The 13,393-nt window shown below is 39.5% G+C and overlaps 1 protein-coding gene across 4 annotated transcripts in view; it reads right to left on the reverse strand.

Annotated features, from left to right (window-relative positions):
• Positions 1–13,393, reverse strand: part of sema3fb (sema domain, immunoglobulin domain (Ig), short basic domain, secreted, (semaphorin) 3Fb) — a 94,867-nt gene that overhangs the window by 72,917 nt on the left and 8,557 nt on the right. The gene's annotated exons all lie outside the window — the stretch shown is intronic.

Here is a 13,393-nt window from a genome sequence, read left to right on the forward strand (position 1 = left end):
GCCTCCAACTAAAACTCCCAAACGCATCCTCGTTTTGGTGTTTAGAGATACACAACACTATTTAGTGAAGTCGTCGCAGCTTTTCCTCTTCAACACATTTTATCCATATTTGAAATTTACAGGCAAGTGCTCACCTTGTGTTCCAGCCAGATAGGAGGAAAGCTTTGCCCCCCCCAGCACTTTTCTGTCAAAGTTATTAGCATTTAAATGAGAAAAGTGTCACATATAAATCATAGAAAAACTCCCACAACTATCAAAATTGCTCAGTACTTAGGAAATACTTATAACAAAGTTTTCTCATATCTGGAGTGGAGCGATTGAGTTTGAGAGAGTCTGTTAAACAAGAAAATTAGGTACAAGAGGGGGGGGGCAGGTTGTCTGATCACAATAAAAGAAAGTATAGGACTTGTTGGGAAAAGATTCAAATTGACAGTTTGGACCAACTGTCATTAGTTCTACATTTAGTGTATTTAAGCAATACTTTTCTCTGGGAAGGGAAGGGCAGGGAATGAAGGTCCAAGTCTCTAAAGACCAGACAAAGCATAATTTGCCCAAGGGAACTGCAACCCACAGTAGCCAGAATGAAGAAAACAAGTTTGATTTGGTTTCACTTTTACCACATCACCAGTAAGAGGACCTCACTCTGGTTTTCTCTGGACTGCATGTCCAGGTGAGTGTGTGAGACTTTATTACAGCTGTACTTTCTACACCTTATTTAGCCTTAGTCGCCTGTACGGGGGTTGTCCCACATTGGTTCTGTGGGTATTTGGGTTGTTCTGGCCTGGGAGCGCAGGTGTGTCTTGCAGTCCCCTTGAGAACCGTATGGCTACCTTAACGGATGTCATGAAAAATAGAATGTACAATTGTCAAGTATCTGCAAGGCTTATGTGAGCATCAGGCACTTCTGATATGCGAGTGATGTTGTCATATGGCACCCTTATACCACACTCTAGTAATGACTGAGTGCATGCACGGATTGTGCACGGGATGAGTAAGTTGCTGTGGAAGGCCCGTGGGATAAACTACAATCAGATTGTTCAGTTTCATGTAAACAGCACTCACAGGCTCCTTCCACACGACTCACAAAGTGGTCTTTGACTCAGTCGAATGCCCCGTTCAGATTTTCCCGTCTTTCACCCCCACACAGCCCATATCCATCTGTAAGGGCAGGTCTGACTAATGCTTGACATGTTCTGAGTTTGGTTTAATTTATTACCTGCCCATCGTTGATATCATCATTGACACTACGGTTATAACAATAGAATTTATAAATGTTTTCTCAACAATATTATATCAATTCAATCACAAAACCAGATTTATAGAAAAAACATTTATTGACAAAACAAAAAGGATGGAAAATGTTTTTCAGAATCCAATTTCTGAATTAACTATAAATAAACTAAAAAGGGCTGCACGGTGGCGCAGTGGTTGGCGCTCTTGCCTCACAGCAAGAAGGCCCCCGGTTCAAGTCCCGGCTGGGGGACATTAAAAACACAACATCAATGGGGGACCTTTCTGTGTGGAGTTTGCATGTTCTCCCCGTGCATGCGTGGGTTTTCTCCGGGGTCTCCGGCTTCCTCCCACCATCCAAAAACATGCTTCTTAGGTTAATTGGCAACTCTAAATTGTCCATAGGTGTGAGTGTGAGAGCGAATGGATGTGTGATTGAGGATATTCTACCCTGCGACAGACTGGCAACCAGTCCGGGGCATCCCTTGCCTACTCCGGCAACCCCGTGACCCCGAAAGGGAATAAACGGTTAAGAAGATGAATGAATGAATAAACTAAAAAGGACAAAATACAGCTTTTTGTTGGAAGAAACAACGCGACTGCATGTCTGCCTGTATCCTTTTACATCACATCCCTTACTTAAATTATAGTAGAACAATAGTTCACTTTTCTAGGGAAGGTGACTTCTGAGACAGTCCACTCTCACAACTCTGTTGGATTCACAAACGTTTTTTTGATTGGGTTGTAAAAATTTAAAATGTTTGTCTGTGTAGAAAATCCATGAAGACTCTCAATTGTCCAGGATGATTCCATTGGCGAAAAAGTTTAAAAATGGGTAGAAAAGTTAGATGAATTGTGTTCAACTTCAAAAACTAAGTCCAGATGATCCGTTTTAAAACTTTTCTGGCTTTTTGTGTAGAATGAAACTCTAAGCATATCCATTGCCCGTTTTATCTGAGATTAACTCTGCCATTTCTGTTCTCTGGATGCATGGAAGGTAAATGTATCAGACTGCTGGGACTCCATTGTAGTCCTAAACTCCACTGCATGCGGCAGATGGTCTACAGTCAACTCCAAGTCCATCAGGTTTTTGCTCCCTCTTCAGGAGGAAAGGTGTCCCGTTACAGCACAGCTGTACTGAAATAGTGATGAAACTTCCTGGGAGTGACAGACTTTCCAAAAATGACTCCCAAGAACACAACAGTGATGACTTATCAGAATATCATTAAAGAACCGGAACATCATTCATGTTCATAAAAAGAAAGTTCGATGAGTAATCAGGATTATCTGGATTATTGAATCAGTGTAGAATCAGATTCGGGTCTGCTGTCTGCAGGCAGTTCTGGGAACAGGGAAGTCTTTTAGCAAGTTCTAATAAGGGTTTCATGCTATTAAGCATTTGCTGACAGACTGGTTAGTTGTTGCTGCAGCCGGTCCTAATGACAGCGAGGCTGAGACTGAGGATAAATCCCAAGTGTGCCAGGTGTCCCACACCTGTGTGAGAGACAGACCCAAGCCAAGCAGCAGCAACAGGACAAAAAGATGAATGTGGACAAAAGGGGGCAGCAGAGGAGCAGATACTGCCAACTCTTGACAGGTGAGGTCAGAGGTTATGGTCTGACAGGCTGGAGTTAAAACAGATCGATGGGAGATTTTAAGGGAAAAGAGGCTGCTGACCTACAGCTTAAACAGTACAAAAATATAAATATTTCACAGGCTTCTGGAGTAAAATTTTCTAGCATGTCAGAAGAACATCATCAACTCTACCAGAAAATTCAGAGGGAAAATGATTATCATTTAAAGATGCAGCACTTCAATTATTGATACACAACAAGTCCATCTCTGAATTCAAAAAAATGGAAAAGATGTTAGAGTGGTCTCGTCCGCTTGACTATGGATTCAGAGATGAGCTTATAGGACTGTCAGAATCCCCTTAATGCTAGAAAACCCTTCTTGTGTCTGAATGTAAACATTCATGTAAAGAAAAAAAGGAACAAAAATCCTTTATAGACATGAAAAACACTCATTAGCAGTTAATGCAAATACTGGACTGCAGTTTTTTCCTGATAAAGGCAACAACTAGTTTGTAGAGACCTACTTCGATGAAATTTTGAGCTACTTTGAAAGCGTTTCCTGAGGTCTTTTACTTATGATTATGCCATTTTTAGCCAAAATTTAAAAAAAAAAAAAGTCATTTTCTAGGACACAGTTTCTGCAGAGCGGCAGTAGTTCATTAGAAATTCATCTCTGGGTTGTGGAAGAGGCCCACTGTTGGTGGGGAGCAACCACAGCTCCCGTTCTTGTCACCCATGATAGATGGCGATCTGTTTAAACCAGGGGTCTCAAACTCAATTTGCCTGGGGGCCACTGAAGGCAGGGTCTAGCCGACTTCAACGCACACACACGCAACTTGTGAGTGTTGGAGAGTCAGTAAATTTTTATGGAACACATACTATACCATTAACTTTACTCTATTATTAACTGTTTTCTGTACAATATTTACTTATAAAACTCATTCAAATAAAATAAAATAGGTAAATAAAAAAATCATTAAGTAAATAAATCAGTAAAACATTTCTGTTTAATTAGTCTTCTCCATCTGCTGTTTTCTGATTTAAACATCTTTATTAAAACAGTTCAGTTAAAACTGTTGAATTATAAGTATTACACACAAAAGAAGACTCAGATTCTACAGTTCTGTAACCTCCATCAATGGGTTCTTCTGAACACGGCTTCTCTTTCCTTCTTACTGCTGGACACTTGGCAGCACTTCCTCCCATTCAGCTGAGACCCTCAGAGTGGCTTAAAGATGATTGTCAGTAAATCTGGACTGCACTTGGACTTATTGAAATTTAAGGTGGAGAAGTCAGAGAGTATGTGCTCCGACTTTTGAGTCTGTGTTGAACGTTTTTTTTTTTTAAAGTTTACTTTTTAAACCACAAATCAGTAAAGGAGAAACAAAATTCAGTAACCATTTTTGGATTTTCTTTCTTATGACTTTTTGCACATTTAAACCCTGGTCACAAGTTATTTTAGAGCAGCTGGTCACCCACTCCTATATTTTCATAGTTGAATTCAAACTGTGGTTAATAAAAGAACGGCTGCTGTTCACTGAAGATCAGAACAATCGTTACAGATGCCTGAGATCAAAGAGGCTCCAAAACAGATGGAAATTCATGTTGGCGACACCAAATAAGTGCAGCCAAGATGCGCAATAAGCGTGTTAGAGATCATGCAGGTTGTCGAAACGCTGCGCAGATAATCTGGTGTGTGACGTATGTTTTTACTCCAACATCACCTGTCAATCATTACAAAAATATCACCAGAAAGGCAAACGGGCGGGAGCAAGGCCCCCAACCTACGCCAACGCAGCTTGAAATTTAGTACTGCACTGACTGCAAGCTGCCTATTGACTACAAAACAATGCATTATGGGAAATGTGTCCAGACCGTTTTTGTAGTTGTGATTGGTTGGTTTGTCAGCTCGGCGCACAACACTGAAAAAGTGTCATTTATACAAACTGGCGGGACGCATTAACATTAAACTTTCATATTAAGGCGGGGGCCGCAAATAGCCCGCGGGCCGCGAGTTTGAGACCACTGGTTTAAACGCTCCTACTAGTTTAAAGCACCTCACACCCCCAACCTTACATTACAGATGCAACAAAAATGGCGAGCAATATCAGAGCTATCCAGCTGTACAGGTTTGAGCCATATCCCAGCTCAGATGAGGAAAACACAGACGTTCATGGATCCATTTGTCTACAAGTGAAAGCATCACAATGGAGCAGCGCAGGGAGGAAGTGGCCTGCCCAGGCTATTTTCTATGTCACAAACTCTTTTTCAAACTACATTTTTCATCTGCTGCTGATTCACATTAATTTGAAAAAAGAAATACTTAGAAATTGAATTCAATGTTTAATTTTCTTTACATATGTCCTCCATCATCAGGAGATCGTGTTAAAACACCAAAACAACATTTTCATCAGAGTGGGTCTATAAGTGTTTTTTTTTTTTTGTTTTTTTTTTACACATTACTTCAAATTAGGTTATAAGGTGGACATGGTGTTGTTGTTTTTTTAACATAAACTTGCCTTAAAAAAGAATTGTGTTTTAATTAACTGTGACCACTATGTGAAACAATATACATGAGGGGGAAAATACTACCTAGTACTAGTACTAGTACCACACACACTGATGAAAGTTCTTTCTTTTTTGATTTTTGCAAAACACATTTGTATTTAGCTTTAAACCAGATTTGGTGCTTAATTTAGTTGGTTTTATATCGAAAGCAGTCCTTTCACTGAATTAGTATCCTATTTTTATATAACTGCAATGTGAAACAGTTGTCAGAAAAAATTACCTATTTGTACTCACACATAATTATTTCATCACTTTGGTCAGTAATTCTGAAAAGCCATTCAGTGGAATGTCAGCTTTGACATCACTCCCAGCAAGCATAAAAATACAAACTATTCATAAGCACTGGTTGCCATGGACACCTCACAGCCTAGTAAAAAGTAAATTAGCATGGTTTTGATCTTGCACATGAAAGTGAGATGTGCCAGACTCGCTTCAGCTGTCTGTGGACACTTTTCAAGTCTAGACACACAATGCTGGCAGAGAATCCCTCTCTTTAACTATGCGACGGTCACCATGGAGACCACATACCCAACATCACTCCGTTAGTCTCCACATGGCACCGTGTGAAGGCCACACTTTCAGGAATCCAACACAAAGCTTCCGAAATAAAAGCTTTGAGTTGTCTTGCTCAGCGAAATCCAGCGGCACGCGGGTCATGACGAAACTAGCTTTTAATTAAACACTGCTGTAAAAAAAACAGTAAAAATCTGAAGGTAAATCTGCCGATTTGAGCTTTGCCATGTATGTTGACTCCCATCTGTGCTTGAATGAGATGCACACCTCAATAATTCAAACCCAGAACTTCATCTCACGGTTTCTCTTCTGCTTTATCACATATTCCTTTTGCATTGGCTTTCTCTTGGGACTGTGAGAGAAGTCTAAACCAATACCTTTCTTTTGAGAAATAATGAGGTTCACTTCAACTCCTGTAGTCATACCATACATCAGGTATCTTACAGGAACCTTCAAGCAGGAGTATGGTTAAAAAAATTAATCTGAGTATTGTAAGCTGGTTAGAAGCTACATTTATGAATTTGTTCAGTTGCTGTTGTTGCTGTAGGACCTTCTTTGTTCATTTTCTTGACCAGTACCTGCCTCCTGCGTTGCTCCACTGGTGTGTGAATGCATATCGATGTCCCGGTGATGGTCAGAGGAGCCATAGGCGTTAACTGGCACCCACGCCTCTGTCAGTCCATCGCTATTAAAGTGGCTAGTGAGTGTATTTAGTCATTTTTACACTATATCACTACTCCTGATATACACTTGAAATTATGTTTTGCTTCCGCAAGTTGGAAAGGCAACCTGAAAGTAACACAGGGTTCATGCAATGTATTACAATTCTGAGACAACAATAATGTAATGGATTACTTTTAAATAATGAGTAATGTGTAGTGCATTACAGTTTGAAAGCAACTTGTACAAAACTGGATATGAACTGTTTTTGAATTCAGAATTACTGACTGATTCTTCCTCCTGATTTGCAAGAGCTAAGGATGAATCCTCCTGGGTTGAGTCCTGCTGTTGAATCAGAGCCCCAGACGAGCTCTGAGCAGCTCACAGAAACATCTGTCCAGTCCCACATACATCACTAACTGCCTTCTATTGCTCAAAGGGAATTTATCATTGAATACGCAATAGATAACTCCCACCACACCTTACAGAGTACAGCAAAGCTCCAAAAGCGTGCTGCTGAGCTCCAGGAGGGGAATGTGGGGTACCAGAGGAGTTAATTTGACCCTGAATGCCAGCTATCTTGTTAGCCCACTTTCAGCTGTGGGAATTGGGCTAATGAGTTGAGCGGTACCAACATGGAGGAGCTGTTATTGCAACACGGAAGATCACTGTGCTTCCTAATCTCATATGCTTGTACAAACATCCAAATAATACATAATTAATGTTTTCATTCCTCACCAGCGTCAAATGCTGACAGGCAAAGAAACTTCTGCCAGTTAAATGGACACAGCATTTAAAATCCTGTCTGATCTGATGAGGCAGTGCAGAGTGGCTCCTAAAGTTCTTTAACACTTGTGGAACAACATCTAATTGCAATTGTGTAAAATGAAGGACAACATTTACATGTTATAAAAATATCCGCTTTGTGGTTTTTGTCCCATCAAAAACATTTTTCCAGCTTTTATGAGCCGAACCCCCTCCTTTATTTACATGTGGAAAAGGGTTTCTAATATTCTTGGAGAAGCGTCAATGTTTGAAGAGGAAGGAGGCTGGGTGCAATGAGGCACAGTTTTACTACAGTCTTCCTGTCACCAATAACTGAGAGCCCCCTGTTTACATGCTCTCCCACTAGCTTACAGCCCCAATCTAACATTAACAGTGAGACAAAAAATGGTGAGCAATATTGATGCAGGATATGATCTATGACATAAAAATATCCAACGTCAAGCTTGAATTTTAAATTAAAGAATTGGAGGATGGTTTTTCGCAAGGTGAGATTTAAGCACAGTGATCACAACTCACAACTGACTTTAGAAAATTGTAGTCCATTATCGAATGCATTTTGTAGAATTTGCATATGTTATGACCTAACTTTTACCTTTATTTTGTTATTTTCTAAACTTCTGCAGCACAGACGATCGTAGCTTTTGCTTTAATGTAGACGATTCTCTTTTTGTAGTCGATGAGGAGCACACAGTGGTTGCCTTGGAAACGGGATGCTACTTTGAGTCCCTCCCAATGAGGACTTAAACAACTTTAACATTGTGAAGTTCATTGTTTTTCTACTATATTAAGTCTATTCCTAACATCAGCCCAGCTATCTGCATTCAGAACTCGGAAAAGCAAAAAGGCCTTCACATCACAACACTGAATCCTTATGTGATATTGATGAAAAGCTCCTCTCAGACGGCTTAATGATAGTTTCTGCCTGCTTTGAAGAGGAGCTGAAAATCTTGTTTTCCTTTGCAGAGAACAGAGAAGAGAACCTGTTCTCTGAGGACTTGGTGGAGATCAGAGGTGCTTACTCTCCTCTCTGTCATGCTGAAGACATCCACAGTGTGAGAGGTCTTGGTTGAAGAGGCAAAAACTGTAGAAAAGGATGAAAAAGGACTGAAAACTCTCGACTTCAGGAGGGTCCACATACAAAAGAGAGGCTGGAAGGAAAAGGCTTCAGGATTTTATCATCTCACAGACATTGAACAGCACACAGATATCCTTCACTCTCTGCAAAAATGGGTTCACTGTATATTTCCTCTATATACGTTGTAATAAAAGACGTAACCATTTTTAATTGTATTCTGTCACTCTAAATTTAAAGTAACTGTTGCCTAATGGGGACTTAAATCTTTAGGAAAACTTCAGATTTCCAGTTTACAGGTTTTGGCTCAAGATTCATCTGTTTATGTTGGAAGGTTTCGTCTAAACCTGCTGTGTTCCTCTGAGACCAATACCCTCTCAGATTACTATGACCACATAATCACAGGGATTGCCAGGAAACACTGTAACGGCACATCATTTTACTCTTAAACACACAAATGTAAAAACCTGGGTTATGGTTTTAGTATTAGTATTAGAATCCAAAGTATATCCATGGATTGCTGAGAGCATGCATGAGGGTTTTTCTGTGCGTGCCACCATGCAGGAAGTAATACACTTAACATTAAATGGAGTCACTTTTATTTAAAAACACATCAGCGCAGAAAAAAAGCAAACTGTTTGCTAAACACAAAGATGGTGAAAGACTATTTAAAGTGATGTTCAAGCCTGTTGCGGACTTTTTTTTTCTCCATCACATAAACACCAGTGTACACATTATTGTAACTAACTTCACATTTTTAGGCATTTTTCCACACAGTAAAAACAAATTCTTCGACTTAAAACAAATTATTTTGCTTGTTAAGTCCTTTTATTTCTATTTTGAACCCATTTATACATTTTTACTGTTCTTCTTAGCTTTATAAGTTGAGTTCTTGAAAATGTTTTTTGAGTCAAAGTCAAAGATGGAACAGTTTACAACCAGAGTAATGTTTTTATTGGCCGCTGTAAACAACTGTTAGTTTTGTGGCCATCGTTTGAAACTAGTTTGCATTTAATGTTATGTAGAAGTGTGCTTTAAAGGACCGAGTGATGTTGTACTAAAGTACTGTTGTGCACAGCTGGGATCATACAGGATATGATTGTTCGGGGCACAAGGCATCAGAAAGGAAGAGGCAGCAGGGGGGGAGGTGGACTTGAAGGGCGGCTGAATAAAGAACAAACAGAAGACACCTGCAGAGAGGAGCGACGCGGGGAGGTGCTGTGATGATTCAAGGCTTCTTTCAGGATCCGTGAAGATAAGAGATGATTCTCTCAGATCAGCGTGCAAGAAATAACCTGGAGTGTCGATGGACAGTGGTGAAACCCCATGAAACCTCAAAACATTTGAATCAAAGAAGCAGAAGTTTTGGAACAATGTCTGAAACCCCTATGCTCCCACCTAGTGGTTACATATGAGAACTATCTTTAAAACATTTGTGGTGAATGCATCAATTATAAAGACAAAATAATTCATTTTTACGGGATGCTCGCCTTGATGTGTGCTATTAAATACATTTTCATTTTATTCTTGTATGCTTCTTACTGTAAAAAACTCAGATTTGTCATTTCATACTTAAAGTTTTATATATATATATATTCTTATCCTTTTCAATTAATTTATTTTTTATTAACTGTTGAAGTTTTTTATATACTGTACCTCAACTTGTGCATTCTTGACACTGCATTTTTAATGTAGTGGTTCTGTGTACTCCTTTTTATTGATTATACCATCTATCCATCCATCTATCCATCTATCAATTGGAAATGACTTTTTATTTCATTGTATGTCACTTATGTATATACGCTCGCTTTTTTTGGTCACTGTTTTCTGTTAAACCTTTATATTTTATTACATTTGTTTACATTTATTGTATTACTTCCTCCCAAAAATGCACAAATCTTTTTTTTTTTATTATTATTCAAATCAATAACCGAAACAAAACAAATAAATTCACAAATATGCACTTTATAGCTGCGAGTAACTTGACCTAAAACTGAGTTGGACACTAGACATTAAGTCTTAGATCATTATAACCCTTTTATTAATTTGTCATAAAGATGCATACCATCTTTTTTGTAGTTATTTCATTCTCTCTTTCCGTCTTATCCCATCAGTCCTAAATAGAAAAATCGGGTGTCAGGAATTTTGTTTTGGATTTGATTTAATATACATTGAAGGAGTATAACTAGTTGTAAGAACTAGACGATTAAATTAAACAAGAATAAACACTTAGCAGCCACTTTATTCACTACTTTTGCCTTCAGAACTGCATTAATCCTTGGTGGCTTAGATTCAACAAGGTACTGGAAACATTCCTCAGAGAGTTTGGTCTGTACTGACATGACAGCATCACGCAGTTGCTGCAGATTTGTCGGCTGGGCATCCATGATGCCAATCTCCCGCGCCATCACATCATGAAGGTGATCTATTGGGTTGATATGTGGAGGCCATTTCCACCCAGTGAACTCATTGTCATGTTCAAGAAACCAGTCTGAGATGATTCCAGCTTTATGACATGGAACCTTATCCTGCTGGAAGTAGCCATCAGAAGATGGTACAGTGTGGTCATAAAGGGGTGGAATAGTCAGCAACAATGCTCAGGTAGACTGCGGCATTGGAACCATGCACAATTGGTATTAAGGGGCCAAAAGTCCCAAGAAAATAACCCCAACCCCCAACTCAATGTTGTTGACCATCCAAAATGTAACGGCTGCTGGCATTTACAAGAAAGTCTGTTGCAGCAGAAATCAAGGTCCAGTTACCCTGCAGCCTACTGTGCTTGTGGAAGTTGGATCAGCATCAGGCTTCACATTTGGTTACTCATAAGCTTGCATTAGAGCTCAGGTTTAACAAGGCTGTAGCCTCTGGGCTGCAGTTGAAGGGGCCCATGAGCATTAGTGAAAAGGTTGTTTTTGCAGCATCTGTTCCTCATTATTAACCCGTTTGTAGTCGGAGAAAAGAGTGAGCAGATAAACTTACTGATAAACCAAAGTAAAAACTTCCTTCATCCTTCACCTGATAATGAAACTGTTCTCTATCCCAGTTTGAACCTGTTCCTGTGTTGGATAAGGGCACACATGGTGGACAGACGGTGTGTTTTTGAGCAGTCCACATCTGCATAGAGGACCCACCTGTCTGCTCAACACAAAACATGTCAGGGCAATCATTGTATTTTATTCTGAAATTTTGGTAGGATGTACTTCAAAAAGTTATTTTATGTTTGGGCTTACGTGAAATCAAGCAGAATTGTTACAAATCACAGAAGCATTTACAATAGAAAGACATTTAATGGAATTTATTTTTAATCAAGTGATTGTTCTCTTCTTATGAACATTTACTGGATTTTAGCCTCTAACTGTCTGTTTTACTCATTTATTAGTAAGTGAGCCCACATGATGCCACAGCTGCTGCTGGAGGGGATTTAAATGTTTTTAACCTTTCACCTGCCTACTCTAGGAGCACTATTTCTTTTTTTACAAGGGGTCTTTTCTTGTAAAAGAAAAAAAAAAAACTTTAGTTTTTTTGGTAATTTGCAGCAGAACCATCGCATTCCTTTTCTAGTTTCCATTTATTAAGATGTTGGGTGAATTTCTTTGGGAAAAAATATTTTTTTTAGCCAGCTGAGGAGCAGAAATCTTGATCTTCTTGTCTGTTTATCTATCTGTTGCAGCTTTTAAGGCCTTCAATTGCAATCCATTTCACTAGTGAATTTGTCAGGTCTAGATCTACTTAGTTTGGCTCTGAAGCTCTGATGATTGTGGTCTGCATGGTGATGGCGCTCTTGCCTCACAACAAGAAGGCCCCTGGTTCAAGTCCCGGCTGGGGGACCTAAAACCAATGGGGTCCCTTTCTGTGTGGAGTTTGCATGTTCTCCCCGTGCATGCGTGGGGTTTCTTCGAGGGGCTCTGGCTTCCTCCCACGGCCCAAAAACATGCTTCATAATTGGCAACTCTAAATTGTGTTTATGTGAGTGTGCATAGGTGTGTGACTGTGCCCCTGCCACAGACTGGCAACCTATTCAGGATGTCCCCTGACTTTGCCCCCAAGGCAGAGATAGGCTCCAGCAGCCCTGTAACCCCGAAAGGGACAAAACAGAAGAAAATGAGTGGATGGATGGATGGATGGATGGATGGATGGATGGATGGATGGATGGATGGATGGATAAATGAATGACTATGGTCTGGCTGCACAGTTTGCAAAACAAGCATCAGGTAAACCAGAGAAGATCCACTGAGCGGACAAAGCTTCATTCCAACAATGTGAGATGGATACGTTACTGGTGCTTTTGTTTATTTTAGATTGCAAAGATTGTCTTTTAAATATTCTAATGTTAAATTATTTTATGTTGTTTTGGTATGGGGGGGGGGGGGGGGTGCAGAAAACTTATAGAAAACTCTAAAACAAAGCTTGTCATGAGACCTCAGAGACAACTTTTTCCTGTATGCATATTTATAAGGTAGCAGTAGCTTGTAAACTTCCCAGTACTTCTGCTTCAAATAATAATTGTTTTTCTGTCAAAATTAACGTGAAGTCTGCTAATATAAAAAAAATTCTGGATGATGTGATTGATTGGTAAGGTGCACAACATTACTGATATAAGACTGCCACCTACTGGTGATATGCTTTTATTTTTATCAGAACATTTTTAGAGTTTTTATTTTTCCTCAGGGAAAAACGCAAGTAGAGAAATGCTGCGTTCATGTGGTGTCGGAATGGTTTAAAACAAAAAGACAATACGCTTACTTAAAGTGTGCGTCTGATTTGAGGAACAGCTCACACCGGAGAGCACCGTCATGGTGTGGTAAATGTGACAATACGTGGGCGGGGTGTTCTTAAAAACATTTCGGAGAAAATTGACGCCCAGTCAATTAACTACACGAGCTTACTGTTGACTGAAACTAGTTTTTATAAACATACCGTTTAGTAGTCATTTTTGTTTTCCAATTTTGTTGTTGAATTCATCAATTGACGGCTTTTTCTATTTATGGTA

This window comes from Oryzias latipes, chromosome 5 (genome assembly GCF_053564925.1).
Source record: "Oryzias latipes strain Hd-rR chromosome 5, Olatipes_Hd-rR_3.1".
In the NCBI taxonomy this organism is placed as follows: Eukaryota; Metazoa; Chordata; class Actinopteri; order Beloniformes; family Adrianichthyidae; genus Oryzias; species Oryzias latipes.